We start from the raw sequence: 26,967 nt of genomic DNA on the forward strand, positions 1-26,967 counted from the left end.
TCTAAATTAGGGGTCATTTGTGACAGCAGCAGCCACAGCAAAGTCAAACAGGAGCCATGGGAGAGACTCCCTAGGATGCCCCGAGGGTCCCTCCCTGGCCCCACCCACAGAAACACAGGCCTCACCACTGCTGGTGCCCCCACCCCTCTAACACCCCGCTCAGCAGGAACCATGCAGGAGGGGCTGGGTGTGGCTGGGCCATGTTCTCTCCCCCCACACCTTCTTCTCAGAGAGCAGCTGGAGCCCCAGACCCAGGGAGCCTCCCAGAGAAATTCCCAACACAGGACGTGGTTTTCCACCTGAGGCTCAGGATCCAATGGAGAAGTGCTTCCCAAAAATGATGCTTCCTCCAAAGATGGCCAGTGACTTTCTGTGCCAAGCATCTGAGAAAATCTCCATGTCCTAGGGCTGCCAGGAAGTCACTTTTGCACATGTCAGAGCCCAAATCCCATCAATAGTGAGGCCTTCGGTAAAACATATCCCCACTTTTAATTATGAAGAGATGCCTGGCCTCAGCATTGAAAATATCAACCTCCCTCGAGAAAAGACTTGTTTAATCTCTTAGAAATGATGGAGCACGCCAGCCTGAACAACATGGTGAAACCCTGTCTCTAATAAAAATACAAAAATTAGCTGGGCGTTGTGGCATGTACCTGTAATCCCAGCTACTCAGGAGGCTGAGGCAGGAGAAATGGTTGAACCTGGGAGGTAGAGGTTATGGTGAGCTAAGATGGTGCCATTGCACTCCAGCCTGGGTGACAGAGTGAGACTCCATCTAAAAAGAAAAGAAAGAAATAATGGAGCACTTATTACCCTTCTTGCAGTGGTTCCTGGGGAGCTCAGAGCCTATCTTTTTCAAGTGTCTTGAGCTGCTTGCAGGCCTTTCATGTGTGTTTCTTTCCTGGCTTCCTCCTATTTTTCTCACACCTCTGAACCTGCTGTCAGGTGAAAAATCAAGGTGGACCCAAAATTTAAGAGCTCATGAATTTGATGGTGTTGGAGTGTCCTACACAATCCAGCCCTTGGGGGTGGAGAGTTGGGCAGAGAAGGAGGAGGGCATTCCAGGGGACAGGGCCAGAAGCAGAGGGACTCCAGGCCCAGAGTAGGATTTCCAGGCTGAGGAAAGACAGGCCATGGGTGGGTAGAAGGTCCAGACCAGGACAGGGACAGGGGGTGTATCTGGAGGATCAGCCACAAATAGCTCCCTCCAGAAAGCAGGCAGTGAGATGGGGGGTGAGCTGCAAGGAGGAAGGGGAGGTGGGAGAGAATGGAGGGACCGGTGTTCAGTGAGCCGACTCCTCCTATCCTGGCCTATTTCCCCAGGGGACACGCCTGGGAGGCTGTGATCCTCTCCTCCAGGTTACTTTCCCACTGGTGCCAGGATTCCCCCAACGCCACACTGAGAACCCAGGAGAAGCATCAAATCATATGAGAGATAAGAAATGAAGAGAGGGAACAGGATTTCTGGTTGACAAAGAGGATATTTATTGAGGGTTTACTGGGTACAGGGAGAAGGGCTGGATGGCTTGGGATGCAGAGAGATCCCTCCCCTGGGATCCTGCAGCTCCAGGCCCCTGTGGGTGGGGTGAGGGTTGGGAACCTACGAACATTCTGCAGGGGCCACTGTCTTCTCCACGATGCTCCCTTCATGCATGATCTGGCAGCTGTAGCTGTTGTGGGACCTCCACTGCTCGGGCGTCAGACTCAGGTAGCTGCTGGCCGCGTACTTGTTGTTTTCTGTTTGGAGGGCGTGGTCATCTCCACACCCTGGGTGATGGGGGTACCATCTGCCTTCCAGGTCACCGTCAAGATTCCCGGATAGAAGTCACTCATGAGACACACCAGCGTGGCCTTGTTGGCTTGGAGCTCCTCAGAGGACGGCGGGAACAGAGTGACCGAGGGGGTGGCCTTGGGCTGACCTGTGTGGACAGAGGAGGGGTGAGAGACGGCAGAGGGAGAGTGGGGTGTTGTGGAGCGCCTCTCTTTGTCTAAAGTCTCTGGGAGGGTTCATGGTGTGGTTGTCTGGTCCACCCAGGGCCTCTCCCTCCCTCTTCTTTCCCTGCTTTCCACTGGAGCCCTCTGGAGAGCAGACAGCCCTGCACCTTTCCTAGGGGCCTTCCCAAGTCACCTTTCCCAGGCGTCCTGGCCCAGTCATTTCCTCTGCAGCCTCGGTTTCCCCGTGCGTACCCAGGGCAGGCTGTGCTCCCTCCTTCCTGGTTTCTGGAGTCTGTGTTTGGAGTCTAAGCGTCTCTCCCACAGCACACAAAACTGTCCTGGCAGGGTGTGGGGAGGCCCAAACCTGGCATGGCCTGGAGCTTCCCATCCCCTGGGACACCAGGCTGTGCCCCAGCCTGGCCCACTCAGTTCTCCTGGTGAAGCAGGGGCTCCACCCAGACAAACCCTGGGGCTCCACCATCGCCCCTGTTTCCACCAGCCCAACCACAGGACCCTTCACATCAGCTGGGTTCTTGGAGCTTCCTCCCCACATTTTGGGGGACTGCAGCCCCCATGCCCACCCCAGCAGCCTCTGATTCACCTGGTGGCCGTGGAGTTATCTGCACCCCCGTTTACTCCCCGCTAGTCACCTCCTGAGTCTAACGGGCCATTCCTCAAATGAAGGCGGGAGGTCGACCCATGAACAGAGACACACCAGGCCTCAGAGGTGACGGGGCTCCAGGGACAGACACATCTGTGCCCCAGGAGACCCTCTCCAACCTCACCCAGTTTCATCTGTCCCTCAGTGTCCCCATGTCCTCATGACCCAGCACAAGCCATAGAGCTGCAGCCTAGGCCCAGAGTCCTCTCTGTGCCTTCCAATGGTCTCCCCTTGGGGTGACCCCTGTGTCCCCAGCCCTCATGTGGCCCTCCCAGTCTGGATGGGCATCCAGCCCTCAGCCTAGATCCTGGGGTCCCGGGGACTGTCTCTAAGGCCACTACAGGGCCCCTCATCAGAACTGGCCTCTGTCCTTCACTGAGACATCTGCCCTGGGAAAGGGGAGGAGCCCTGACCCTGCCCAATCCCAGCCCAGACCCCAGGACCAGGCTGTGTCCCGCTGTTGGAAGCTGAAAGTGGCTGCTCCCACTGTGGGGGCCCTTCCTGCCAGTTACCCTGAGACCAGCCCACTTCCCCCAGACCCCATGGAGAAAGGAAGGGTTCCATGCTTAAGGCTTGGAGGGCAGAGGAGAAGAAGCCCCAGAGAAAGAAAAGAGATTTTTCCAGACAGGAGAGGGTGAGACAGGCTGGGGAAAGTTGTGAGAGCCGCTTACCTAAAACAGTGAGCTGGGTCTCGTTGCCAAACACATGCTTCAGTGAATTATACTTGGATAGAAACCCCCTGGCCAGCACCTGGGGCCAGTCCAGGAGCCGTGCTGGAGCAGGAACCTGCTGGGTATGAGGGGCACAGGGCTGCAGTGTGTAGGCTCTGACCTAGGCACAGGGTAAGGGGGTGGCCAGTATCACAGTAGGGTCTCTGTGGGTGTTCCCTGTCTGAGGCAGGAGTCCTGAGCTGGCTCGGACCTGCCCAACCTCACTTGGTCCCATTTTAAGGGCCTCTGAAATCCGCCACAAGTGTCCCCAGTCAAGCCAGGCTGACTTCCTCCCTGGACCAGGACACTGGGTCATTCTTGACTCAAGAGGAGAGTCCTATCCATGGAGATGCAGCTCAGTCTCACTTTGTTCATGAAGCCTTTTCTGATCATTCATTCCATCTGTCCACCCATCTGTCCATCTATTCATCTATCTTTGCATCCATCTACCATCTGTCCATTCATCCATCCATCTACCTGTCAGTCCATCCATAAATCCATCCTGTCTACCATGCACTATTTTGTGTGCTGGGGACATGGTGTGGTCCCCCATGCTCTCACCCCCATCTCTCCCAGGTCATGGCCAACAAGGCACTCCTCACGGTCATGTCCAAGGTCCTTCTGCTGTACCTGGTGTCTCTGCTGGATGTGACACGGGGCTGGCCCCTCTTTCCAGTGACTCTTTTCCCCTTGGGGTCTGACTCCCCTTTCCTCTTCCCCTGGCATCTGTTTCTCCATGGCCCGTGCCTGGCTGCTGACTCTCCAAGATCCCCATTCAGACCCCTTTCTTGGCCATCTTCACACTCTGTGGCCCCCACTATTGCCCACATGGTGAGGCTGGAGTCTATCCCAGCTCCAAACCCTCTCAGCTCCTCCACTGCCTGCTGACCATGCCCGGTGGGCTACCCAACCAGACTCTCAAACTAATGATATCCAGAGGAGATGACCACCTTCCCCCAGCCCAGCTCATTTTCCATCTTCATCTCATCACAATGACCATGGGTGGTCTCAACCCCTCAGTCCTGGAGTCCCTGGACTCAGTCACCTCGCCTCCCACACTGAAATGGCTTCTGTGTACTTAGCTACTGCATCTAGACAGCACTCTTTTTTTTCTTTGAGACAGAATCTCGCTGTCGCCCATGATCTTGGCTCACTGCAACTCTGCCTCCCAGGTTCTAGGCAATTCTCCCATCTCAGCCTCCTGAGTAGCTGGGACTACAGGCGAACGCCACCAGGCCCAGCTAATTTTTTGTATTTTTAGTAGAAACGGGATTTCACCATGTTAGCGAGGATGGTCTCAATCTCCTGACCTCGTGATCCACTTGTCTCAGCCTCCCAAAGTGCTGGGATTACAGGCTTGAGCCACCGCACCTGGCCAATTTTTGTATTTTTAGTAGAGGTGGGGTTTCACCATATTAGGCTGGTCTTGAACTCCTGACCTCATGATCTCCCCGCCTCAGCCTCCCAAACTGCTGGGATTACAGGCGTGAGCCACCGTCTGCTGCCTTTTTTTTTTTTCTGACTGAGTCTCACTCTGTTGCCCAGCCTGGAGTGCAGTGGTACAATCTTGGCTCACTACAACCTCTGCCTCCTGAGTTCCTGGGTACAAGCAATTCTAATGCCTCAGCCTCCTGAGTAGCTGGGATTACAGGAATGCACCACCATGCCCGGCTAATTTTTTGTATTTTCAGTAGAGACGGTGTTTCTCCACATTGGCCAGGCTGGTTTCGAACTTCCAACCTCAGGTGGTCTGCCCTCCTCGGCCTCCCAAAGTGATGGGATTACAGGTGTGAGCCACCACACCCGGCTCCATTTTTATAATTGTGGTCAAACATACATAGCATCAATATTTCCACTTTAATTATTTTTAAATGTACAGCTCCATGGCACTAAGTACATTTACACTGTTGGGCAACCTTCACCACCATCCATCTCCAAAACTCTTTCATCTTCCCAAACAGAAACTCTAAACCCATTAACTACAGTCCCCCATTCTTCCTTCCCCCTCGTCCTGTTAACTCAAATCTACTTTTTGTCTATGTGAATTTGCCAATTCTAGGTACCTCATAAAAGTGGATTCAAATGACATTTGTCCATTTATGTCTGGCCTATTTCACTAAGTATAATATCTTCAAGTTTCATCCATGTTATAGAATATTTTTGAAATTAATTTAAAAATAATTAATTAAAACCTATTAAGACCTATTCAAAGTAGTACAGCCAGGCACGGTGGCTCACGTCTGTAATCCCAGAACTGTGGGAGGCCGAGGCGGGGGGGCAGGGGTCACGAGGCCAGGAGATCGAGACCATCCTGGCTAACACAGTGAAACCCCACCTCTATTAAAAACACAAAAAAATAGCTGGGCGTGGTGGCACGCACCTGTAGTCCCAGCTACTTGGGAGGCTGAGGCAGGAGAATCACTTGAACGCAGGAGGCGGAGGTTTCAGTGAGCCAAGATCGTGCCACTGAACTCCAGCCTGGGTGACAGACCAGGACTCCGTCTTAAAAAAATAAAAAATAATTTTAAAAAAAGGTTCAAATGTGGCCTTTGAAAAGTGTGTTGTGTCTGGCAGTATATAGTATATAAAATGTATGAAAGGTAGCCTGTTCCAGAGTTAAGTTTGGAAAGCTGAGGACCATCTGCATATACATGGCACGCCCTTTCCCTGCACCACAGTATCCTCAAAAATTCTTCCCTCCAATCTTTTTTTTTTTTTGAGACAGGGTCTCACTCTGTCACCCAGGCTGGAGTACAGTGGCATGATCACAGCTCACTGCAGCCTTGACCTCCTCAAGCAATCCTCCCACCTCAGCCTCCTGAGTAGCTGGGATTATAGGCGTGCGCCATTACACCCAGTTAAGTTTTATTTTTATTTTTAGAGATGGGGTCCCACAATGTTGCCCAGCTCATCTGGAACTCCTGGGTACAAGCAATCCACCCACCTTGGCCTCCCAAAATGCTGAGATTACAGGTGTGAACCACCACACCTGGCCTCCAATCTCTTCAAATTTCAGAACCTTACCCTTCTATCACTATAACACTATTTCCCTCACAGGATGCATGGTCATTATCAAGAAAGGCAGTAAGGGTGAAGATTTCTAGCATTTCTCTCTCAGTCCCATGTGGTGCTTACATCTTATTTTGGGTTAAACTTGACATCTTGACATATGGAATACTTGTCAGTTAGGCTTACAACAGCCTTAGAGTGATCATGTGGGTAACCTTGATGAGATAAGATTAAATTCTAACCAAAATGTAGCATCCAAACATAAGACAAATACTTACATGTGATAAATCCTGCATGAAAGAGAGGATAACAGTGCCCACCTCTGATAATCTGTCTCAATCAAGGCAGTAAAATTCCTGCAGAGAAAAAAAACAAAAGCATGTCTGCCAGCTGCTGGCCTGTGTTAAGAGAGGGCTCTTTCTAGGGGCACCAGAGGGAATGGAGTGTAATTCAAACTGGAAGCCTTTTAAAGCTAGAGCTAGCTCACATATTGATGCTATACCTTTTAACTCTAGTCAACTGCAGTAGTCAGGACTCTTGTTGCAAGTGACAGAAACCCAACTCAAACTAGCTTAAGCCTAGAGACAGGTTTATGGACTGTCTCTTGGAATTCATAAACAAGATAGTTCTATCTCTCAGAACTCATTGGCCTTAAGAACTATATGGAGTCAGAGACGCTAACACCACTGTCTTCTCCTATCTGTGTTTCTTTAAGATTTGTCCTTTTTTCTCAGCAATTCCACCAATCCTCTAGTTCACATAATCTGAAGCATGGTTACAGGGAGCTCCTAAATTTTAAATTTTGCAATCAGAGAGGCTGGTTCAACTGTCTTTCAGTCTCCGTTCCAAATATCTGTGTAAGGACATTTATTGGACTGGCCTGGGACAGGTGCCTTCCCCTGAATCAATCAGCACTGGACATAGGACAAGTTCACATGATAATCTGGCAACCTAGAAAAACGAAGTAAGGAGCAGCGACAGCCCTTAGAAGGCGAGTAGTGCCAGACCGACATTCCCATGGGTGTTCTCTGCATCCACAGCCCTACCATCCTGATGTTTTCTTTCGCATTCATTAATATTTGTGAGAGTCTGGAGAAATACACCATGTTCATGGATTGGAACACTCAATCAGTTCTTCCCAAAGTGATTTGTAGATTACTTATGTAATTCTTACCAAAATCTAAACATATTTCTTTCCTCTTTTTATTTCTATTTTTTATTTATTTATTTTTTTTGAGACAGAGTCTCGCTCTGTCACCCAGGCTGGAGTGCAGTGGCGCAATCTTGGCTCACTGCAAGCTCCGCCTCCCGCATTCATGCCATTCTCTTGCCTCAGCCTCCCAAGTAGTTGGGACTACAGGTGCCCGCCACCATGCCCAGCTTTTTTTCTTTTTTCTTTTGTATTTCTGGTAGAGACGGGGTTTCAAGGTTTTAGCCAGAATGGTCTCGATCTCCTGACTTTGTGATCCACCCACCTCGGCCTCCCAAAGTGCTGGGATTACAGACATGAGCCACCACATCCAGTCCTTTTTCTTTTTTTTTTTTTTTTTTTAACAAACAATCACCATTAGGATGAATCTCAACATATTTCTTAATAAATATTGACAAGTTGATTCTAATTTTTTTTAGAAAGCATCTTGCTCTGTTGTCTAAGCTGGAGTATAGTGGTGCAATTATAGCTCACTGCAGCCTCAAACTCTTAGGTTCAAGCTATTCTCCCTCCTCAGACTCTCCAAGTGCTATGATTACAGATGTGTGCCACCACGCCTGGTTAATTCTTAATTTATATGTAAATGCAGGCTGGGTGTGGTGGCTCACACCTGTAATCCCAGAACTTTGGGAAGCAGAGGCGGGCGAATCACCTGAGGTCAAGAGTTCAAGAACAGCCTGGCCAACATGGCAAAACCCTGCTCTACTATAAAAACACAAAAAAATTAGCCTAGCGTACTGAAGCATGCCTGTAATCCCAGCTACTCGGGAGGCTGAGACAGGAGAATCGCATGAACCCAGGAGGCAGAGGTTGCAGTGAGCTGAGATTGCACCATTGCACTCCAGCCTGGGTAACAAGAGCGAAACTCTGCCTCAAAGAAACAAAAAAAAATTGCAAAGGGCCAAGAATAGCCAAAATACTGGCTTGTTCTGAAAGCTCTGGTCTATGAAAAAATCCACTTCTTTTTTTTTTTTTGAGACAGAGTCTCCTCGCTCTGTTGCCCAGGCTGGAGTGCAGTGGTGTGGTCTCGGCTTACTGCAAGCTCTGCCTCCTGGGCTCATGCCATTCTCCTGCCTCAACCTCCCAAGTAGCTGGGACAACAGGTGCCCGCCACCACCCTGGCTAATTTTTTGTGTTTTTAATAGAGATGGGGTTTTACCATGTTAGCCAGGATGGTCTCCATCTCCTGACATCGTGATCTGCCCGCCTCTGCCTCCCAAAGTGCTGGGATTATAGGCATGAGCCACTGCGCCCGGCCAGAAGAGATGATCCACTTCTTACAGACTTCAAGATGTGATAAAAGGCTTGGCACTTGAGGATCACTTGAGTTCAGGAATTGGAGACCAGTCCAGGCAACATGGCAGGAGCTTGTTTCTGCAGAAAAACTTAAAATTAAAAAAAAAAAAAAAAAAATTAGCTGGGCATGATGATACACACCTGTAGCCCCAGCTATCCAGGAGGCTGAGGCAGGATGATTATTTGAGCCCAGGAGTTCAAGGTTATAGTTCACTATGTTTACACCACTGCATTCCAGTGTGGAAAACATAGTGAGACCTGTCACCGAAAAAAAAAAAAATAGGAAAGAACAAAACCCGGTCAGGCACGGTGACTCATGCCTGTAATCCAAGCACTTTGGGAGGCCGAGGTGGGTGGATCACGAGGTCAGGAGAGCAAGGCCATCCTGGCTAACACGGGGAAACCCCGCCTCTACTGAAAATACAAAAAAATAGCCGGGCATGGTGGCGGGCGCCTGCAGTCCCAGCTACTCAGGAGGCTGAGGCAGGAGAATGGCGTGAACCCGGGAGGTGGAGCTTGCAGTGAGCCGAGATTGAGCCACTGCACTCCAGCCTGAGTGACAGAGCGAGACTCCGTCTCAAAACAAACAAACAAAACAAAACAAAAAAAAGGAAAGAAATAACAAAACCCTAGCAGAATGTTGCCCATAGCTAGTCTTCACTCAATAATGCCCATTTGGCCACACAGTAGCTCTCAGGAAAAAAACATTAATTAGTTCCGTTAGAGCAAGGAAACTCACTCATTAGCTTTAGGTCTGTTTTAGGGCAGATGGGTAACTGTCTAAAATACCATGGAGTTATTCAAGAAGCATTCACTGAGAATGTATTCTGTTTATGTTCCACCCTACTCCTTCTACCTTGGTCTTCAGCATTCTCGTTTTCCAGTATCCTTATGCACTGTGCCTTTATTTATTTATTTTTTTTTTTGAGACAGAATCTCACTCTGTCTCTCAGGCTGGAGTGCAGTGGTGCCATCTCAGCTCACAGCTCACTGCACCCTCCGCCTCTTGGATTCAAGTGATTCTCAAATTTCAGCTTCCTGAGTAAGCTGAGATTACAAGCACATGCCAACATGCCCATCTAATTTTTGTATTTTTAGTAGACACAAGGTTTCACCATGGTGGCTAGGCTGGTGTCAAACCCCTGGCCTCAAGTGACCCGTTCACCACTGCCTCCCAAAGTCTTGGGATTACAGGCATGAGCCACCACACACAGCCTGCTGTGCTCACTTTAAATATGGAAATACTGGTATTTTTGCTGGTGTAATACTATTGTTTTGGCCTGAATCTCAAATCTGAATTATTTTGTATTGAGACTATCCATGGAGTTCTTTGATTCACTAAAATTCCAAATTGAACAAGGATACACTTAATTAATTTAAAAATAATTTTTCCAGTCTGAGTGCAGTGGCTCACACCTGTAATCCCAGTACTTTGGGAGACCAAGGCAAGTGAATCATTTGAGGTTTGAAGTTCAAGACCAGCCTGGCCAACATGGCAAAACCCCGTCTCTACTAAAAATACAAAAATTACCCGGCTGTGGTGGCGCAAGCCTGTAATCCCAGTTACTCGGGAGGGAGAATCACTTGAACTCAGGAGGCAGAGGTTGCAATGAGCCAAGATCTCACTACTGCACTCCAGCCTGGGTGACAGAGCGAGAGACTCTGTCTCAAATAATAATAATAATGAATAACAATAATAATTTGTCCATATTTCACACTTCTATACTTTACTATCTTCAAGAGTCAGAAGATAACACCGACAAAGCAGAGCATCTGATGCAATAATAATTTTTTTTTTTTTTTTTTTTTTTTGAGAGGGAGTGGGGAGTCTCCCTCCGTCGCCCAGGCAGGAGCGCAGTGGCACAGTCTCGGTTCACTGCAACTTTTGTCTCCCGGGTTCAAGTGATTCTCGTGCCTCAGCTTCCGAGTGGCTGGGACAACAGGCACCTGCCACCATGCCCAGCTAATTTTTGTATTTTCAGTAGAGACGGGTTTTCGCCATGTTGGCCACGCTGGTTTCGAACTCTTAACAGGTGATCCACCCGCCTCGGCCTCACAAAGGGCTGGGATTACAGACGTGAGCCACCACGCCCAGCTACTGATGTAATAATAATATACTTAACTCTGGTTCAAAGACTTTTTGAAGAAGCAGATGAGCATGACAGAATTGAAACTGATTTTGGGGAATGATTAAAATCTCCATCTAGATCAGGCACAATGGCTCACACCTGTAATCCCAGCACTTTGGGAGGCCAAGACAGGCGGATCACTTGAGGTTAGGAGTTTGAGACCAGGCCAGCAAAAATGCTGACACCCCATCTCTACTAAAATTACAAAAATTTGCTGGGTGTGTTTGTGTGGACCTGTAATCCCAGCTACTCAGGAGGCTGAGCCACGAGGATCACTTGAACCCAGGTGGTGGAGGCTGCAGTGAGCCACGATCACGCCGCTGCACTCTAGCCTAGGCAACAGAGTGAGACCCTGTCTCAAAAAAAAAAAAAAAAAAAAATCCCCATTCATACATTATGAAAACAAAAGATCAAAAGAAAGCAGAACAATTTTTTTGGAACAAAACACACTGCCTGCTGTCAATAAAAAGATTACAGTCCTAACCTTTCCCCCAAGAATTCTGTCAGATAATCTCAAAGTTATCAAAGTGAAATGGGATTATTTAAAGATGAAGGGCTTAAAGAAAAATATTTGGCCAGGCACGGTGACTAATGCTTGTAATCCCAGTACTTTGGAAGGCCAAGGCTGGTGGATCACCTGAGGTCAGGAGTTCCAGACCAGCCTGGCCAACATCATGAAACCCCATCTCCACTAAACATACAAAAATTAGCCGGGCAGGGCGGCGGGTGTCTCTAATCCCAGCTACTCGGGAGGCTGAGGCAAGAGAATCACTTGAACCCAGGAGGCGGAGGGTGTGCGCCTGTAATCCCAGTTACTGGAGAGGCTGAGGCACGAGAATTGCTTAAGTTCAGGAGATGGAGGTTGCAGTGAACTGAGATCTCACCAATTCACTCCAGCCTGGGAAACAGAATGAGACTGCCTCAAAAAAAAAAAAAAAAAAAAAAAAAATCAGTGCTATTTTATCTTGTGTTTTATGATTAAACGTCTATAATTGTCTATTGCACTAAGTTAATTATTTTTATTGTATTAAACTCTAGATTCATGGGGCACATGTGCAGGTGTGTGCCATGAGTACACTGCAAAATGCTAAGGTTTGGGCTTCTACTGAACCCATCACCCAAACACTGACCATAGTACCCAATGAGTAGTTTTTCAACCCTTTCCCCTCCTTCCCTCCCCACATGTGGAGTTCCCAGTGTCTGTTATTTCCATCTTTATGTCCATTTGAACCAACTGTTTATTTATTTATTTATTTATTTGGAGACAGTCTCCCTCCTTCACCCTGGCTGGAGTGCAGTGGCGCCATCTCAGCTCACTGCAATGTTCGCCTCCCGGGTTCAAGCGATTCTCCTGCCTCAGCCTTCTGAGTAGCTGGGATTACAGGCACGCGCCACCACACCAGGCAAACTTTTGCAATTTTAGTAGAAATGGGGTTTCACCATGGTGGCCAGGCTGGTATCAAACTCCTGGCCTCAAGTGATCCACCTGCTTTGCCCTCCCAGAGTGCTGTGATTGTAGGCACGAGCCACTGCACCTTGCCTATTTTTAAATAATACTTAATTTTCTTTCATTTTGCTAATAATTTAGAGTACAATTATATAGTGATGTTAACTTTTTTTGGGGGGTGGGACGGGGTCTTACTCTGTCACCCAGGATGGTGTGCAATGGCTCAATCATGCTTCCCTGCAGCCTCAAATTCCTGGACTCAAGTGAGCCTCCCACCTCAGCCTCCCAAACAGCTGGGACCACAGGCATGCACCACCATGCCCAGCTCATTTTTCTAGTTTTGTGGATACAGGGTCTTGCTATGTTGCCCAGGGGGGTCTCAAACTACTGAGCTCAAGCAATCTACTTGCCTTGGCTTCCCAAAGTGCTGGGATTATAGGCCTAAACCACTGTCCCTGACCTAATAATGTAGAATTTTACTTAATGCTTCATAATATGATTTTAAAAGTTTGTATTTGAAATGTATTTAAATATGTACTTTGATCTTTTGAAAAACATTTGAATTCCTAACAGATTATAAAATACTAGTTGTTCCCAGGAGGTGGAGGTTGCAATGAACAGAGATCACACCACTGCACTCCAGCCTGGGTGACAGAGTAAGACGCCAACTAAAAAAAAAAAAAACTAGGTGTGTTAGGGTTCAAACCAGAGAAGCAGAACTAGTAAGAGAGATATACAGATTCAGATATAGATAAATATATAGTCACACACATCTGCATAGATATATAAAAGGTTGGCTTCTGACCAGGCACAGTGGCTCACAATCCCAGCACTTTGGGAGGCCGAGGCAGGCAGATCACCTAATGGTCGGGAGTTCAAGACCAGCCTGACCAACATGGACAAACCCTGTCTCTACTAAAAGTACAAAATTAGCCGGACGTGGTGGCACATGCCTGTAATCCCAGCTACTCAAGAGGCTGATGCAGAAGAATCACTTGAAACCAGGAGGCGGAGGTTGCAGTGAGCCGAGATCTCCACATTACACTCCAGACTGGGCAACAAGAGCGAAACTCTGTCTCAAAAAAAAATTTTTTTTTTAATGAAAAAATTTTTGGAGAGAGGTGGTCTTGCCCTATTGACCAGGCTGGAGCACAGTGACACAGTCACACCTCACTGCAGCCTCAAACTCCAGGGCTCAAGCAATTCTCCCTCCTCAGCCTCCCTAGCAGCTGGGACTGTAAGTGCATACCACCATGCTGATTAACTAAAAGAAAAAAAAAAATTTAGAGAGATGCAGTCTGGCTATGTTGCCCAGGCTATTCTCACACTCCAGACCTCAGGATCTTCCCACCTTAGCCTCCCAAAATGCTAGGATGTGAGCCACCATCCCCGGCCCCAATAAACCAATACTGATACGTTATTATTAACTAAGGTTCATCTTGATTCAGATTTCTTTACTATTTCCCCTAATGTCCTTTTCCTATCCCAAGATCTCATCCAGGAGATCATACTATGTTTAGTTCTTGTCTCCTCAGGATTGCTGCAGTGCAGTGACTCCATTTCGGCTCACTGCAACCTCCGACCACTGAGTTCAACCTATTCTCCTGCCTCAGCCTCCCGAGTTGCTGGGATTACAGGCACCTGCCACCATGTCCAGCTAATTTTTTTTTTTTTTTTTTTTGAGAGGGAGTCTCTCTCTGTCACCCAGGCTGGAGTGCAGTGGGGCGATCTTGGCGCACTGCAACCTCCGCCTCCTGAGTTCAAACGATTCTCCTGCCTCAGCCTCCCAAGTAGCTGGGATTACAGGTGTGTGTGCCGCCACTCACTGCTTTTTTTTTTTTTCGAGACGAGTTTGAGATGGGGTTTCACCACATTGGCCAGGCTGGTCTAGAACTCCTGGCCTCAGGTCATCCCCCCACCTCAGCCTCCCAAAGTGTTGGGATTACAGGTGTGAATCACCTGCCCAGTTTGGCTAGCTTTTTTTTTTTTTTCCTTTTTAATGTGGTAGCTCGGGTCTTGCTATGTTGCCCAAGCCTCCGAAAGTGCTAGGATTATAGGCGTGAGTCATCGCTCCTGGGCTAGGTGGTCACCGTGATACCCTGTTTAAGGGGATGGGGCCTGGACAGGGCAGAGGCTGTGATGGGAGCCCCCTCTTTCCTTCCCATGTATGACTCTCACAGTCCTTGCCCAATTTTCTCCACTTCCAGTTTTTTAAAAATTTTTTATTTTTAGTTTCTTAGAGACTGGGTCTCACTCTTGTCCAGGCTGGAATGCAGTGGTGTGATCACAGCTCACTGCAGCCTCTGTTCCTAGGCACAAGTGATCCTCTCACCTCAGCCTTACAAGCAACTGAGACTATATGCATGGGCCACGATGCTGGGCTATCTTATTCTGCATAGACACGGTCTCCCTGTGTTGCCCAGGCTGGTCTCAAACTCCTGGCCTCAAGAATCCTCCCACCTTGCCCTTCCAAAGTGCTGGGATTACAGGAGACCCCGCTCTGCCTCTCCAGTCCCTGACCATCCCCACAAGCCAGCCCCAGAAAGCCCAGCAATGAGGGAGCCAGGCTGGGGCAGGAAACACGCAGCAGCCTCCTCCCACTCCCATTTTAATTGGGGGCAGGTGCGGGAGGACCTAGGCCTGCTGTGCCTGCAGTAGCGCCCGCAACTGGCGGATCTGCCAATCGATGCTGGAGCATGCAGTGCCATCCAGGGCACCATACTGTTCCATGCTGTGCCTATAGTCCCACATGCTGCTCATGTTGCCTAAGAACAGGAGGCTGAAGAGAGGAAGAGGTGGGCCAGGGAGCCGGGCCACCCCGGGCTCCAGGCAACCAGGCTCACCTCCTAGGAGGCAGCATGGAGAAGGGGGTGGGCCGCCCAATGCTCTGCAGCTCCTGCAGTGACAGCTGGTTGAGGGCAACCCCCTTGGTCTCAGCCATTAACATCGCTTTCCCCGGAGGCCTCGTGGGCCTGGTGGAATGACATCTGAGTGCCAGGCAGGAAGGTGGCAATGAGGCAGCTTCGTCCATGCCCTTATCTGCCTACACTGCCTGCATGCCCCCTACTTTTTTTTGATACAAAGTCTCACTTTGTTGCCCAGACTGGAGGGCAATGGCGTGAACTCACCTCACTGTAACCTCCACCTCCCTGTGGGAGAGGAGGAGCAGGGGCTCAGGTGGAGGCTCGGGTAAGCCTGTCTATGACACTGCTGCAGGCCTGGGTCACCCCTGGAAAAAGTGTCGTCCTGCAGCACTCCACCTGAATGAGGGATCCAGTGATCTTCCAGGAGAAATCAGTCTTAAGGGAAAAAGAGGCCGGATGTGGGGCCGTGTGAACCAAGGACTGGGTCTGAGCTGTGGGGCCTCGGGGGTGAGGCTTTGCCCGGAACACCCGAAGCCTGAGCCTCTGTCACTCAGCATCTCCGAGCGGGGGCCAGAACAGGGGAGGAGGCCCATGTTGGGTATGACTTGGTCATGGGAGGTTTCGTCTGAGGACCCCAGAAATAGCTGGGGCTCATTCAAGGGCTGCTCCGAGCAGCTGAGATGCCCTGCTCCTCATTCAAGTAGGTAGGGCAGAGGCAGAGGTGCTGTGAGTGATGGTCCTGTTCTCTTGTTTTGTTTTTGTTTTTAGAGACAGGGTCTCATTCTGTTGCCCAGGCTGGAGTGCAGTGGCATGATCATAGCTCACTGCCGCCTCGATCTCCTGGGCTCAAGCAATCCTCCTGCCTAAGCCTCCTGAGTAGCTGGGACCACAGGGACATGCCACCATGTCCAGCTTTTAATTTTTTGTAAAAATGGGGTCTTGCTATATTGCCCAGGGTGGCTTGAAACTCCTAGGTTCAAGCAATCCTCCTGCCTTGGCCTCGAAAAGGACTGGGATTACAAATGTGAGCCACCACACCTCGAAAAGGACTGGGATTACAAATGTGAGGCCACCACGCCTCTTTTTTGTTGTTGTTGTTGTCGTCGTTTTGAGACGGCGTTTCACTCGTTGCCCAGGCTGGAGTAAAATTGCAGTCTTGACTCACTGCAACTTCCGTCTCCCAGGTTCAAGATTCTCCTGCCTCAGCCTCCCAAGTAGCTGGGATTACAGGCATCCCCCACCACACCCGGATAATTTTTGTATTTTTAGTAGATACAGGGTTTCACTATCTGTTGATCAGGCTGGTCTCAGACTCCTGGGCTCAGGTGATCCACCAACCTCGGCCTCCCAAAGGGCTGGGATTATAGGCATGAGCCACCGCACTCGGCCTAGACTGTTGTTGAAGCCTGTTTTCCTCTTCTCTTTCCTCACTTCATTTCTTTTGTTTTACACCCTCCCCCAGTCGTTGCTCTGCCCATCCAAAGGCTGTGCCTGGCACTGGACAGAACAGAACCCCCTAGCCTCAAGTTCCAAACCCATGCTCTCCAACAGCCAGGCTCTGAGATGGGAAGCTTCAAAGTCTTGTGACAGCCTGACTGAACCTCTCCAGCCTGGGCGCCCCCTCCAATTCCTGCCCCGGAAAACAGGCATCTCCTCTGATCACCTCCCAAAGAAGCCTGTCTGGAAGCCTCAGGCACCCACACCTGGAAGGCTGTACTCTTCACCTTCCCAACAAAGGGCCTGTCCGCCCAGTCCTGCTGAGCACACTCCTGTGCCCCCATGCCCTGAATTGTCCTTTGCTCAGGCTGGGATGACATTTCAGAGCCTTCCGCCTGCTGCAGACTTGGCTCAGCCCAAAGCACTCCATGAAATCGGGGTGTGGCATCTGCCTCAAGGAGCATTTCTACAACCTTTGTTGCCTCTACCACAAATGAAAACTCCACCTCTGAACACTGAGTTAGAATGGCATGATTGTAAAGAAGAAAAGGGGGGTGGGCATGGTGGCTTGCACCTGTAATCCCAGCACTTTGGGAGGCTGAGGCAGGCAGATCACTGAAGGCCAGGAGTTCGAGGCCAGCCTGGCCAACATGGCGAAACCCCGTCTCTACTAAAAATACAAAAATTAACCACGCACAGTTGGTCACCCTATATTCCCAACACTCTGGGAGGCCAAGGCAGGCACCTGAGGTCAGTACACTAAGACCAGCCTGGCCAACATGGTGAAACCCCGTCTCTACTAAAAAATGCAAGTTGGCCAGGCACAGGAGCTCACGCCTGTAATCCCAGCACTTTGGAAGATTGAGGCGGGCGGATCACAAGATCAAGAGACAGAAACCATCCTGGCCAACATGGTGAAACTCCATCTCTACTAGAAACACAAAAATTAGCCAGATGTGGTGGCACGCGCCTGTAGTCCCAGCTACTTGGGAGGCTGAGGCAAGAGAATCGCTTGAACTTGGGAGGTTAAGGTTGCAGTGAGCTGAGATCATGCCACTGCACTCCAGCTTGGGCAACAGAGCAAGACTTTGTCCAAAAAAAAAAAAAAAGCAAAAGTTAGCTGGGCATGGGTGGCACACATCTATAATCCCAAGTGTTTGGGAGACTGAGGCAGAAAGGTCACCTGAGCCTGGGAAGTTGAGGCTGAAGTGAACCAAGATCATGCCACTGTACTCCAGCCTGGGCAACCGAAGTGAGACCCTGTTTCAAAAACAAAACAAGCCGAGTGCATGCACTCATGCATGCCTGTAATCCCAGCTACTCAGGAGGCTGAGGCAGAAGAATTACTTGAACCCAGGAGGCTGAGGTTGTAGTGAGTCAAGATCTCACCACTGTCCTCCAGCCTAGGCAACACAGCAGAACTCCATCTCAAAAACACAGAAAAAGAAAACCACAATTTGGGGAGGTAGATATCTGGTTCCCTGAACTGTCTGGGTATGGACGGCCCTCCCATTGGGCTGGGACAGGACGCTGATCTCGGATAGCACACGCCTACCCCAGTCTGCCACCTGCCAGGATCTCCTTCGCGATCCAGCCCAGGGTAGGCAGGGGACACTCACTTGATGTAGTAGCCGGCAGATTCCAGGTAGGAGGCAGGCTCCTGGCCAGACCACATCACCACGGCAGGGTGATTCTTGTCTCTGTGCACCAGTTCTTCCATCACCCACACGTAGTGATGTACAGACACATTGTTGAAGAGCTGCCAGGGGGCCAGGAGGGAAGGGACGGAGGGTCACAGTGTGGCCCGCAGGCTGGCCAGGCAGAGCAGCTGCGTGGTGGGGACTCATAGCAGCACCAGGCCCACAGTGGGACACTCATCAATGACCACAATCCCATACTGGTCACACATCTGCAGCACCTCCTCTGTGCAGGGATAGTGGCTGGTGCGGAAGGCGTTGGCACCAAGCCAGTGAAGCAGGTTGAAGTCCTTCACCAGCAGCAGACAGTCGAAGTCCCTCCCTCAGATCTAGGGGACAGCAGTCAAGTGACCCATCCCTGTCAAAGCTGCACTTCCTCCAAGAGCCAGGACCCCTCCAAGAGCCAGGTCCCTGGAAAGCCACCCGATGAGCCCCCTTCTCCAGCCCAACCACCAGCTCCACAGCAGGGTGGTTTGGAGCCATTTGCCTCATTACCCTTAGCTGCCACAGGGAAGCTCATTTGCCTCATTGCCCTGAACTGCGGGACACAGGGAAGGTGAAAGTGGAAGGTGACCAGAAGCAGCCCCCACGAGGACCCAGGAGCCCCAGTGCACGCCTGCATCCTCATGCTTGTTGACACTGTGGAAATAGAAAGGTTTCCCATTGATGAGGAACTGGCTCTCGGTGACAGCCACAGTGCGAATCGCCACAGCGAGTGTGTAGAAGTCAGAAAAAGGCCCCAGTGACGTCTGTGCAGTCAGCCACACCTACGACAGCCAAAGCGCCAGGTGTGAGCACCCTGACAGCCTGAGCCCCATCTGGCCTGGCCTGCAGCAGGAAGACCCCCAGTGCACCCCAGCAGCCGCCTCGGGGCCTGCAAGCAGAGAAGCAGCAATCAGAGGCTCTGCCCTTTCCTGGCTGACCCTGGGACCTGCCCTTCAAAATTGGGCCTTCTCCTTGACCAGACGAGGTGGCTCATGCCTGGAATCCCCACGCTTTGGGAGGCTAAGGCAAGAAGATCACTTGAGTCCGGTTCAAGACTAGCCTGAGCAACAGGGTGAGACCCCCAACTCTACAAAAAACATTTTGTTTTGAGACAATCTCACTCTGTCACCCAGGATGAAGTGCAGTGGCATGATCTCAACTCACCGCAGCCTCTGCCTCCCAGGTGCAAGTAATTCTCCTGCCTCAGCCTCCTAAGTAGCTGGGATTACAGATGCCCAGCAAATTTTCATATTTTAGTAGAGGCAGAGATTGAAGTGAGCCAAGATCATGCCACTGTACCACTCCATCCTGGGTGACAGCACAAAACTCTGTCTCAAAATACAAAACAAAAAAAACATGTTTTTGGCCAGGCACAGTGGTCACACCTGCAATCCCAACACACCAACACAGGGAGGCTGAGGTGGGAGGATCGCTTGAGTCCAGTAGTTCAAGACCAGCCTGGGTAACATAGGGAAACCACATCTTCCCTAAAAATAACAAAAATTAGCTGGGCATGGTGGTGCTTGCCTGCAATCCCAGCAGCCCCAGGTACTTGGGAGGCTGAAGGGGGTGGATTGCTTGAGCCAGGAGTTTGGGGTTGCAGTGAGCTACAATCTTGAGGCAGAGTAGGTAGTCAAGGAACTGACCGTGTCCTTCGGAAGTGCCAACCATGGCACTGAGACGACGTGTGATGTGTGAACAAGCATGTACAGCTACAACCCATGTGCAGCCAGAAGATGACCCAGAACGTGCTTAGAGTAACACCTCTTCCAGCTCCTTAGGAATTCATCATGGAAGACTCCCAGAAAGGGAGTTTCCCCACTGATAATCAGCGCTCTCTCATCCTTACCAGCAGCCTGCCCTGAATTCTCTCTCTCAGGGTGAAGCACATATTTGCTCCTTCACTGTGTTTTTTGAGATGGGGTCTCGCTGTCTCAGCCTCCCGAGCACCTGGGATTATATAATTGAGTGTTGCTATCTCAGCTCACCACAACCTCCACCTCCTGGATTTAAGCCATTCTCTCATCTCAACCTCCCTAGTACTGGAATTACAGGCACACGCCACCACACCCGCCTAATGTTGTCCAGGCTGGTTTGAACTCCTGAGCTCAAGTGATCCACCCACCTCAGCCTCCCAAAGTGCTGGGATTACAGGCATGAGCCACTGTGCCCGGGCTATTCTGCACTTCACTTGCAAAATACTTTTCCCTTTACAATAAATTGCTCTATGCTGCATCACCTTTGCTGTATGATTCTTATTTAAATTCTTTATTTATTTTAATTATTTATTCTTTTTGAAACAGGGTCTCACCATGTTGCCCAGGCTGGTCTCGAACTTTTGAGCTCAAGAGCTCAAGTGATCCGCTCACCGTGGCCTCCCAAAGTGCTGGGATGACAGGCATTAGCCACCACACCCAGCCTAAATTCTTTGAAACTGACAACTGCGGCCCCACAATAGCTGTCAATCATTGCACCACTGCCATCCAGCCTGGGCGACAGTACAAGGCCTCCTCTCACAAAAGGAAAAGGATATATTAAAAAAAAAAAAAAATTAAATTTTTTTTTCTTAAAGACAGGGTATCCCAGTCATGCACGGTGGCTCACACCTGTAATTCTTGCACTTTGGGAGGCCGAGGCAGGCGAGTCATCTGAGGTCAGGAGTTCAAGACCAATCAGGCCTACACGGTGAAACCCCGTCTCTACTTTAAAAAAATACAAAAATTAGCTGGATGCAGTAGAAGGTGCCTGTAATCCCAGCTACCACTTGGGAAGCTGAGGCAGGAGAATCACTTGAACTTGGGAGGCGGAGGTTGCAGCGAGCCCAAGAGTGCACCAGTGTCCTCCAGTCTGGGCTCCTACAGAGTGAGACTCCAGCTCAAAAACAAATACAAATAAAAAAGACAGGGTCTCCCTCTGTTGCCCAGACCAGAGTGCAGTGACGTGGTCACAGCTCACTGCACCCTTGACCTCCCAGGCTCAACTGATTCTCCTGCCTCAGCAGCTGGGACTACCGGCACGCATCACCGTGCCTGGCAAATTTTTAAATTTTTTGTGCTGATGGTCTCGCTATGTTGCCCAGGCTGGTCTTGAACTCTTGGCCTGAAGTGATCCTCCTACCAAGTCCTCCTTACAAAGAGCTGGGATGACAGGCGTGAGCCACCGCACCTGGCCAGCCGAAGCTGCCTGTTCTTTGAGCACGATGTGTAGCAATGGGAGCTAGAGTGAGAGCAGCACCGTGGGGAAGGGACAGGATTGCCACCCTGAGCTATGTGACGTTGGGCCAGACCCCTCTTCTCCAAGCGAGATCAACCACATAGGTGATCTTGGGAGCTCGTGCCCACTCAGACAGCCTGGATTTTAGTTTCGTAGGTGGATGGGAACCTGTGAAGGTTTAGAGATGCTGGGAGAATCTTTTTCCTGGGACAGCTTTCCAAACAGGGAACAAACAGAGTCACCCGGGGCCCCGCTGAGGGAGGATCCTACCAGAAGCTCTCACCACTGTCTCGCTCCACACCGGTGGTGACGGTGATGTTGATATAGGTGGTGGGTGTCGTGTACAGAAGCACAGACCACTGCAGTCCTGCATAGTTGAAGAAGTCAAAGTCTGTGTTCTGGACAAAGTAACCCTTGGGATACCTAGGGCAGAAGGATTGTGGTTCGCTGGGCCCTTGCCATGGGTCTTTTGCCCTCAGCTCACTTGCCTCCCAGATCAGGGCCTCCTCTCTGCAAAGGCCACCCTGTCCCTGGCAGGAAGACCACAGGGTGGGGCGGGAAGGTGGGTGCGCGCAGTGGAGGCAGGATGGTACTCACTTGGAGTTGTCAGTCGTGTATGGATGGTCCCTGGTGGCAGGGTGGGGGGGCAAGCATGTTGTTGATGACGACAGTGACGCAGAGGCAGGAGGGCAGGGACCTCACCCGGAACAGGCTGCTGCTGTCAGCCTTGAAGGGGAGGTAGCCCCTTTCATGCTCCAGCGTGTCGACCCCATTCACCCACTGCAGACATAGGAGATATGGGGAGGGAGTGGCAGGTCGGGGCATGAGGAGGGGCTCTGCTATCGGGCACTCCCTCACATAACCTGCAGCATGGGGCTCAGGGGCCTGCCAGCCAGACGGGAAGACATCCCAGTGGGGTAGATCAGGCCACCTATCCCCCTACACAGGGCACAACCCCCAGGGCAGGGTAAGGCCCCCCACCGTCCCACCCCAGGAGACAGGCTGTGGGTGGCATCCGAGGGTCCCATGCTGTTCAGCAGCTGTGCCCACCCACCCGCCCTACCTGCTCCTGGCCGCACTGACCACGATGGCATAGAAGTGGGCACTGCCAATCCTCAGCACCACTCTTGTGCACAGGTCCTGGATCCATCGCTCCCAGCAGGGTCACCTCCCGTTCGTAACACACCCAGCTGACAAAACACCACAGCCGCCAGTCCTGGCTGATGTCGATGAAGATGGAGGGAACCAGTATGTACAAGGTGGGGCCCGACTGTGAAGAGAAGGGCCGGGCTCAGCTCCTAGGCCCCCAAAGGGATCCGGGACCAGTGTGCTGCACAGCTGTGCCCCCAGGCCTAGCACAAGCCCTAACACATAGCGGGGACACCTGGCGGAAAAGACAGATAACTTGCTGATGACAGGTCAACTGCCAGTGCAGGTTGTACACCTGGACCAGTGGGGCCCAGAGATCCTCGTTGGAGCAGATGGAACCCAGTATCTCCCGAGACAGGGGTGAACCCAGGGGCACATCCCAGCCAAAGGCAAGAAGGTTCAGACCTGTGACTAAGATGCAAATGACCCACTGCCTGTCACAGGGAGGAAGGCTGGTTAGGGGGATGGGAGAGCTTTGCTTAGGACACTGTGAGTGAGGACCACGCTGGCAGCCAGCCCTCTCCTCTCTTTCTCTTGTACTGAATACCACAAAGTCAGAAACAGAGGATGTAGGCTGGGCACGGGGGTTCACACCTGTAATCCCAGCACTTCGGGAGGCAGAGGCAGGCGGATCACAAGGTCAGGAGTTCGAGACCAGCCTGGCCAATATGGTGAAACCCCATCTCTACTAAAAATACAAAAATTAATTGAGAGTGGTGGCGGGCGCCTGTAGTCCCAGCTACTCGGGAGGCTGAGGCAGGAGAATCGCTTGAACCCAGAAGGTGGAGGCTGCAGTGAGCCAAGATCATGCCATCGCACTCCAACCTGGGTGACACAGCGAGACTCTGTCTCAAAAAAAAAAAAAGAAAAAGAAAAAGAAGATGTAGATCAAGCAAACGCGGCCCAGACCTCACCGGATCCCACTTCTCTGCTGACCACATCCAAGTCAGGAGGGCAACAGGGGTGGCGTCCTTGGCCTGATGTCACAGTCTGTCCTCTATCTGAACCCTGAAAACCAAGGTACCTTCCCCCCTCAGCAGAGCTGACCTCAGAATGTCTAAACTGTCCCCTTCTCGCGATCCCCGGGCCCAGCTCTGTGTAGCGCCTGCTGCTCCGGCCTGACGAGTGGTGGCTCATGCCCGTAATGAGCGCCTTGGGAAGTCAACCTGGGAGGATGGCTTGAGATCAGGAGTTCGAGATCAGCCTGGATAACGTAGTGAGACCCTGTATCTTAAAAAACAAAACAAAACAAAAAAGTTGATTTCTGTTTTGAGACGGAGTCTCAGTCTATAGCACAGGCTGGAGTGCAGTGGCTTGATCTCGGCTCACTGCAACCTCCGCCTTCCTGGTGCAAGCAATTCTCCTGCCTCTGTCCCCCAGGTAGCTGGGATTACAGGTGCTCATCACCACGCCTGGCTAATTTTTGTATTTTTAGTAGAGACGGGGTTTCACCACGTTGGCCGGGCTGGTGTTGAACTCCTCGCCTCAGGTGATCCGCCCGCCTTGGCCTCCCAAAGTGCTGGGATTACAGGCGTGAGCCACCAAGCCCCACCAAGTTTCTTTTCTTTGTTTTTTGTTTGTTTGTTTTAATAAGGCATGGCGGCCCCAGCTAACTTGCAAGGCTGGGGCAGGAGAATCGCTTGAGCTCAGAAGTTAGGATTGCCCCACTCCGCTCCAACCTGGGCGACAGGGCCAAACCCAGTCTCAAAAACATTTCAAAAATTAAAAATGAATGTTAGAAAGGACACTGACCAGGCTCAGCCTTCGCCTGGGGACGTGGCTGGACAGGAGCGCTTCCTCCTCCTCCTGCCTCCTCCGCCCTGGCCCTTCCAGGTCCCCCTAGTACCCCCATACCCCCGTCCTCCAACCTGGCGCCCCCAAGCCCGTTGACCTTTAACCACCTCCGGGCCCCCAGCTCTGGGGCACTCAGGTGAAGGAGGCTGCAGGGCGCCGGGGCTTATGCCATTCCCAACGCAGGGCCTCCGGGCGCCTCTCGCAACGGTCGTGGGTACCTCTGCTCCTGGAAGCCCCCGCGTGGGTTGTCGGAGAGGTCGGCTTGGAAGCTTCAGAGGCCGTCCAGCTCCTTGCGCTCCAGTGATCGGCTCTCCCGGGTGTACAGCATCCCGCCCAGCAGCTCCTGCGGGCAGCCACACAACAGCCCCTGAGAGCCGCCCAGGACACCGCCACCAGCCAGGTCATACTTCCCGCTCCCTATCTTGTCAGCCAGTCTGAGAGGATGAGAGCGGCGCAGCGGGGAGGAGGGGGAGCCCAGCGGGCCTGTAGCGTGAGGCCCTCTGCGCCATGTTTGTTGAGGGTGAGTGCCAGGCCTGGACGGGCGGGGCAGCGCCAGGCGCTGCTCAGTAGAACCTGTGGCTGGAATCCAGGGCTAGGCCTTTGGGGAAGCGGGACCCCGACCCTCAGCTCCAGCCAAGAAGGGCGTCGTCTGCTGCCATCCCAGCAGAGGCTGGACCATCCAGGGCCGCAGGCCAGGACAGAACCCCTGAGATTGGTGGCATCCCCGTTTCTTCAAGGGGCACCTCCACTTGCTTTCCCCAGCAGGAATTGGAGCAGGCCCCAGCGGAGCCTCTTCCATGACTGCTGGATGCAGCCTCTTGCAGGGATGCACGTCCTTGAGAGGCGGCCGTAGCCTTGACCCTGGACCTCTGGGACCCCGACCCTAACCAAAGGGACAGAAACTCCTTCTTGGCTTTGAAGATACATGAAGATACAGGGAGAGAGGCCAAGTGCAGTGGCTCACGCCTGTAATCTCAGCACTTTGGGACGCTGAGGTGGGCAGATCACTTGAGGCCAGGAGTTCGAGACCAGCCTGGCCAACATGGCGAAACCCCCTCTCTACTGAAAATACTAAAAAAAAAAAAAAAAAAGGAGCCAGGCATGGTAGCAGGCGCCCGTAATCCCAGCTACTCAGGAGGCTGAGGCTGGAGAATCACTCGAACCCAGGAGGCGAAGGTTGCAGTGAGCCGAGGTCATACCACTGCAGTCCAACCTGGGTGACAGAGCAAGAATCTATCTCAAAAAAGAAAAAAAAAAAAAATTGCAGGGAGAGGGTGCCCTGCAGGACCCCACTTTACTCCAGTAGGGAAGGCACCGTGTGGAAGGGTAGAGGAAGAGATCTGGAGACAGTAAAAGAGACATAGGTTTATTAAGGGGACTTTCACACAGGTGCAGTGGCTGCACCTGGACATGAGAACCACTACGTTTGTAAAAAGCAAGCAGCTTCCATAACATTTTCACCTAGCATCCTCGACCTGTTACCGGTGGAAGGTATCCAAGTTCCTGGTGGTGAATCTATACACAACTGAAACAACCTCAATTCTTGCCTCCTCAGAAGAAAGAATTTAACTGAGGGTCATAAAGTAGAAACCAGATAGAGGCAAGCTGCAGAGCAGGAGTAAAATTTTATTAAAAAGCAGGCCAGGAACAGGCGTGGTGGCTCATGCCTGTAATCCCAGTTCTTTGGGACGCTGAGACCAGTGGATCACCTGAGATCAGGAGTTCGAGACCAGCCTGGCCAACGGTGGTGAAACCATGTCTCTACTAAAAATACAAAAATTAGCTGGACGTGATGGTGAGTGCCTGTAATCCCAGCTACTTGGGAGGCTGAGGCAGGAGAATCTCTTGAACCTGGGAGGTGGAGGTTGCAGTGAGCTGAGATTGAGCCACTGCATTCCAGCCTGGGCTATAGAGTGAGAGAGTATTAAAAAAATTGTTATTAAAAAAACTTTAGAACACGAAGTAAAGGAAAGAAGGAAAGTATAACTTGGAAGAGGGCCAAGCGGTCGACCTGAGAAACCAAGTGCCCAGCTTGACCTCTTGACTCAGAGTTTCACAGGTTGGCATCCTTCCAGGATCTTGCCACTCCTGATTCCTTAGCTTGGGGCTCCGAACGGACTTTCTCCTTAGATCGTAAAGTCATTCTCAGGGTACACATCAGTTACGGCTGTCGGGTGCCTCTGCCATACAGAGGGGTCCCTCTGGTCCTAGGAACCTGGACTGGACACAGTTGTTTGCACGATTACTCCCCCACCCCTTTTCTCATGCTCGCCAAATCCACCTTCTGAGAATGGACCTTAATACTGGAAATGGAGTCCCCAGCATAGTGAAAATAAATACATTGTAGAAACTGACAAGGCCTAAAGGCTTTTTCCCAAATGTTTACACTCTTTTTCTTATTTTCTTTCTTTAAAATTTTACTTGTATATTC

General features: G+C 51.1%; 1 pseudogene; it reads right to left on the reverse strand.

The window, feature by feature from the left end:
- Positions 1-1,461: 1,461 nt before the first annotated feature.
- LOC135964421 (immunoglobulin lambda-like polypeptide 1) lies at positions 1,462-24,972 on the reverse strand (annotated as a pseudogene).
- Between the last annotated feature and the right edge of the window lie 1,995 nt (positions 24,973-26,967).

The sequence above is a fragment of the Macaca fascicularis genome, chromosome 10, assembly GCF_037993035.2.
Source record: "Macaca fascicularis isolate 582-1 chromosome 10, T2T-MFA8v1.1".
Lineage (NCBI taxonomy): Eukaryota > Metazoa > Chordata > Mammalia > Primates > Cercopithecidae > Macaca > Macaca fascicularis.